A 5,901-nucleotide genomic window follows, 5' to 3' on the forward strand; every position below is an offset into this window, starting at 1 on the left:
TTTTACCTGGGATGGACCCTACCCAGGCAAAATAATTGAGGTGAGAGTAGACATCCCTGTTCCGGAAACTTTCGTTTGGCTTTGCAATTGAATTGAGAACGTGACTTAAAACTGGACTGAGCCTCCAAGCTCCTGGCTGTAATAATATTCAGTCCCATTATAAACTCGGAGTCAGCGTGACCGGTTCCCTCTCCCACAATGACAGCCCGTGGGCGACAGAACTGAAAAATCGATGCCAGCAAGAAACTGCTGAAGTTGCAGTTAAATGGCTTTGATTTCGGGCTCCTGTGACAGCAGATTTTTTTTAAATGCAGGGAACCTCTGGTCCTCTGGCAGTTTCCAGCGGGCGCTTCCTTGCTTTGATCAGTAGGGGTCGTGCAGTGTCAGTGTTTGTACTTTCATAGAGTCAGATCTAAATGGGGGTCTCACTCTCTCTTTCTCTCGCTCTCTCTCTCTCTCGCTCTCCTTTGACTGCGCAGTCCTCAAACATGGCGGAGACTGATTGAAATCTAAGCTTTGAGACACGCCAGAGGGGAGGGGAAAGACACACACACAAAAAAAGGCAGCCCTCGATTGGAACAAGTAAGTACCGGATCCCTGTGGAGATGGGGAGCTGAGGGGTGTGAGTGTGTGTGTGGGGAGGGGGAATCACCGGAGCCAAAACATCGCACAACGACCCTCGTTGGCAGAGGGGAGGGGGTTGGTGGAGAAACAAAAGCAGGAGCGTTTGGAAGTGGCTTCGGGAGCCCGGGGCGCGCTAGATACATTGTAACCGCGCTGGATACATTGTAACCGCGCTGCGTGGATCGAGTGTATCCCCCGGCGCTTTGTATCCAGTGCAGTGTATCCAAGAGTGAAACCTTCTCCCTGGCGATCCTTCAACAGCCTTCCTTTCTCTGTCTCCTCTCTCTCTCTCTCCCCAAGTCTGGGCTGTTTGGCGCTGGGATTGTTTTCATTGTGAGTTGCCGATCTCATTCTCTCGCTCTCTGTGTCTGGGGCCTTGTAGGTTCCAGAGACTGAAATTGAACATTAGCTGTCAATTTCTGTCTGCCTGTCTCCCCCCCCCCCCCCCCCAAACCCCGGGCCAGGACACACACACATACACTACAGTTTCAGATCGGTGTTGTGTGCTGGGTATTTTTTTTACTCTCTCACTCTCTTCTCAAGATTGCCAGCAAAGTGCTGCCCTGTCAATCTCTGACCGCAGGCTAAGAGGCGGGGGACAACAATATGTTTCACCCCTTTTATTTTTTCATGGGGGGTGAGCTGGACTAAAAAGACAGATGAAAAGCAGGTGGCAGAGATACCCAGGGGACCCCAGCTCCTTCCAGCCCCAGATCCTGACTTTGAGATGCTCCATGCAGGAATTCTGGAGGGAGTCGGTGGATAAACTGGATCAACCTGAGAACAGGACACACTGACTGGAAAGTGTGTGTGTGTGTGTACAGGGTCTCCTCCTGCTCCTCGGTGAACACGTTGCCTGTTTCTCCGTGACATCACTGCTCCCATCTCTCCCCCGGGGATTCCTCGTTGTGTTAAACTGGTAGTACCATCCTCGTAAAACGCCATTGAGATTGAACGGGCCAGTATTTTGACAGTTGTCTCCCCGTCGCTAGTTCTGTTGTGGAGATTTTGGTGAAAGTTTTTCTGTGGTTTTGCAAAGCGCACTGCTGCAGCCACTTGAATCTCTCCCCAGATACAGTGCAGCGTCTGTGCTTCTCTGTACCCCACACTGAGCCGGCGGGAGAAATATAACAGAAAATGCTCTCTCCTGTTCCCCAATCCCTTTAACTGGACACCTCTCTCCCAGCCCTGGGATGAACAAGTTTGGAAACATTTCTAAACAGGGCCAGTTTTGGAGTTGGGAGGTGTGGTGCGTGGGAAAGAGAGAGAGATGTACAGTTCCGGAGGACGAAGTCACACATGAATGAATTTGTTAAATCTGTTCACAGCACTGCGCAGCCCAACGGTTTAGCGTGGCGATTTGAGTATTTTGTAGATATTTTCGAACTGACCTGTACAGAGTTGTTATTACGCAGCTCAGGAGCTAGTGGGATTTGAAGCTGGGTCTCAGAGGTAGGGTACCACACTGCACTACAAGCATTTCCACTGGCGGGAGGAAGTGAGGACTACAGATGCTGGAGATCAGAGTCAAAGAATGTGGTGCTGGAAAAGGAGCATCCGAGGAGCAGGAGAATCGACGTTTGGAGCATAAGCTCCTGGTGAAGAGCTGGGAAACGTCAACTTTCCCTGCTCCTGGGATGCTGCCTGACCGGCTGTGCTTTTCCAGCACCACACATTCCCACTGTAAGACCCTGTTATCTACCGTTTTGCACTGGTTATGTCCAGTTTTGTGCAGAAGAGATGCAATTTTGCTGTCCTTCACTCTGTGCAATGGTGTTTGTGACATTGTACTTGTCTTCTTCCATTCATAGCTGTTAAATGTGCAACATTCTCCAGTGTGTCGGATGGTGTCATTCACTTGGGATGAGTGGTCTGACAGGTCCAGGATTAAATATGGAAAAACATGAGCATCCAACCCAACCCAGGTGGTCTTCAAAGTCCAACTCCACCACCCATGGCAGAGTGTGTGGGTCCAGCTTTGGATTGTTCAGTCACCTTGGCATCCACTACCTCAATTTTGAGGGATTCCGTAAAAAAAAGTGCCATCACACACCTTCACAGAGCCACTTATCACCATGTGTATCAGAGACAGTGCAGACTAGGATTGCTTGGGAACAGTGAGAGTGAAGACTTTCCGGGTTGTTATGAAAGGAGCAGGTCTGGGCACTTTAGAAAATTGGGAAGGCTGAGTGGGACAGGAGGACTTTAGGCAGAGGGTGTGGAGCAGAGAGAAAAGAAAAACTAGCATTCAGTATCCCATTGTGGAGTCTCAGTGATTAGTGTGAAAGCTGTGGTGTGCTTAGTTTATACCTGCCTGAATTATTTCCTTTTTTAATAAATAGTGCTTTCCTTTAATTGCAGATATCATTGTCCCTGGAGTCTCCTGATCCTAAGGCATGCTGGGCATTGAGGTCACTAATTGGATTTAAAACTTGACAATTACTTGGAATTGATGAATGACGGAGAAAGGGAGATTGCAGCTTTCAGAGCTGTGATGGGGACTGAAGTCTAAATGTGTTTGGACCAGTATTAAATCACCAGCAATTTGTCCTTCACAAAAGCACAAATCTTTTGAAGGTATAGTACAATTTGATGGTCTTTATAAATGTAATTTCTTAACCAGTCAGAGCAGATACTTTTAAACCCCCAATAGACCAGATTACCCACAATACAGTTTAAACACCAACACCCCTAAAGCCATGACTCTCCCATGACTAAGCATCTGAGTACCTTTCGATTACTGTCCTTCGACTGATTTTTTATCCTCTTGTTGATGCTTCATCTGAAACCTGAAACTCAACACTCATTAGATTTACAAGAAATTTCCCACAGGTTTTAATGGTCTCAATCAGCTCCATTCAGGAAAGTTTCTTTTGTTATCTGTAATCATTTGCATGGGGAAACAAAGTGCTGGTTGAAGTAAATGCAAAAATGCAGGTTGCAATGAGTCATTTAGTAGGAAAAAATGTCTATCATTCCACTGCAAATAATGAACAAAGAATTTTCATCCTCTAAATGTTTTATATTGGCAATTTCTAATTGGGAGTGAGCACTGTGATGCAGTTAAGGATATAATTGTTGCCCTACCAACTCCATCTCTCTCCCCAACCATTCCTTCATGCGATACTGAAAGGTACGCAACTTTTGAGTCCTCTTTGATCTCGAGTTCAGCAACAAATCCCATATCTAGTCCAACACCAGGTCCACTTATTTTCAACTCCACATCATCTACCTCCTTTACCACACCTTACTGTACTCTCATAGAAATGCTCACCTTTTGTTCTAGTTCATAAGATATAGGAGCAGAATTAGGCCATTCAGCCCATCGAGTCTGCTGCACATTTGATCATGGCTGATAAGCTTCTCAACCCTATTTTCCTGCCTTGTCTGCACAACCCTTAAAACCATTGACGTATTTTTAATTGGCAGACTCCTTCTTAAATATACTCACTGTCCCAGCATTCATTGCACTTTGGGGTAGCGAATTCCACAGATTCACAAACATTTGAGAGAAGTAGCTTCTCCTTAACTCTGTTTTAATTTTGCTGCTCCCTATCCTAAGACAATGACCCTTCATCCGAGACTGTTCTGAATTTCTCCAAAGCATTTCTCATCAGCTTCCTGAACAGGGGAATCCACAAGTTGCAGCTCCCACAAATCTCTGCTCATGTTCTGTACATATTAACCACTTGCCCTTTAGCTTTCGCCTCATGACCTTGGTTGGCTTTTTGGCTTTACAACTTTTCCCATGGACCATTCTACTGCTCAGCAATATACCAAGTATCCTCAATCCCATCTACAAATCCCCTCTTACTGCCTTCCCTTAGCCAAACTATATAACTGCTGACAAACCTGTTCCTGTTTCTGACGCTTGGTAGCTCAGTTCTAACCTTCTGTCCAATCTCCCTTCTCAATTTTGCAATAATTTGAAGAAAAGTTAATTGTTTGGCTTTTTTCTTTCCTATTTCGTGAACATGATAAAGCCTGCACTTGCTCTCCAATTGCCCCATAACTTTGCTAACTTTCTCCTCACCGTTTTGTAAAAAGAATTCTTAAAGTTCATCTATTCAACAATGCATCCCACCAGTTATCTCTTATACTAGTGTTCCAAATTTGCATTTTGTTGTGAAAGTACATCAAATATTAAGTATTTCAGGTTGATGGGAGCACAGATTAGGGATATAATCTAAGGGAATGAAGACATTGCAATCTGCAGACATGGTACTGTAGTTACGAGACTAGTTCCTTTTTAAAAAGAGGAGCTACTGGCACATCCCTGTAACATCAACTTTTGTGACAACCTTTGACTAGTGAATTTTAAGTTCTATCTTTGTGCTCTTGAACACGTGGTAAACTTTAAATTGACACACTTACTTTCCTTAACAGGAATCTTTCATACTTAATTTTTACATTTTTCTTAATTGGTCTGCTAGAAAGTTTTGAAATGTTATGCTGTACTGATTTTGATTATCTTTACAGTTTACGTATAATGCAAGCAATAGGAGATTACCTTTTGGTGATGGTCTTACAACTCTTGTTTCAATGCAAACTTATTTGTAACAGGCAGAGATTGTACATTTGCAAGGAGAGAATGAAAACCTAGGTGGGCTGTCTATCAGCTGACATTTACACATGTGCATAACATTGTCAGAGAAATGCTGATTCAATAGTTGTAATGAAATTCTATAGAATGATCAATATGTTGGAGGGGAATTTACAGGCTGTTAAATGTTCTGGTGCCATAAACAATTCTTGGATGTTGAGGTACCAGAGCTTTTAACTCCTGATATTTATCAACGAAATTCTGCTTCTTAACATTTACAGCCTGGAATTTGTTGCAGTAATGACAGGTGAAGTTGTCACATTTTACTGTCAGCACTGGACAGAAACTGACCGTGTCTCTGGGTGTTTGGACATGTGTGATATAATATAGAAATGCAGAGGTTGATGCCAGTGAATCTGGGCTTTTCCAATGAATGTGCTGTACATGTTCCCATAGGCTGTTCGCCTCATTGTGGGCTAACAGTATCATTGCACAAACCCTTGCATAAAGGTCATTCTCTTCCGACTATGTAAATGGACTACTAAGTTTATTCTTACTACTCAGCAGCCTGACTGGCCCAAAATAACGAACTTCATCATTCTGGAGTGGCAGATTTCCTTTCATTTATCCACAGATTGCTGACATAGCCAGTATTAATTGCCTCTAAGGCACCTTTGTAAATGAGTCTGCCTCTTCGACTGTTTCAGGGAGAAAGTGAGGACTGCAGATGCTGG

The 5,901-nt window shown here is 44.3% G+C and overlaps 1 protein-coding gene across 3 annotated transcripts in view; it reads left to right on the forward strand.

Moving 5' to 3' along the window:
• Positions 1–5,901, forward strand: part of LOC122563483 (polycomb protein SCMH1-like) — a 188,539-nt gene continuing 182,638 nt past the window's right edge. Inside the window, exons 1-3 of one of the 3 annotated variants that reach the window (XM_043717254.1) lie at positions 1–40; positions 480–582; positions 2,986–3,201. The gene's annotated coding sequence lies outside the window, so the exon portion shown is untranslated. Of the gene's footprint in view, positions 41–315; positions 583–2,985; positions 3,202–5,901 lie in introns of those variants that run through there. The other 2 variants (XM_043717253.1, XM_043717257.1) reach the window with 2 other exon arrangements.

This window comes from Chiloscyllium plagiosum, chromosome 27 (genome assembly GCF_004010195.1).
Source record: "Chiloscyllium plagiosum isolate BGI_BamShark_2017 chromosome 27, ASM401019v2, whole genome shotgun sequence".
Taxonomy (NCBI): Eukaryota; Metazoa; Chordata; class Chondrichthyes; order Orectolobiformes; family Hemiscylliidae; genus Chiloscyllium; species Chiloscyllium plagiosum.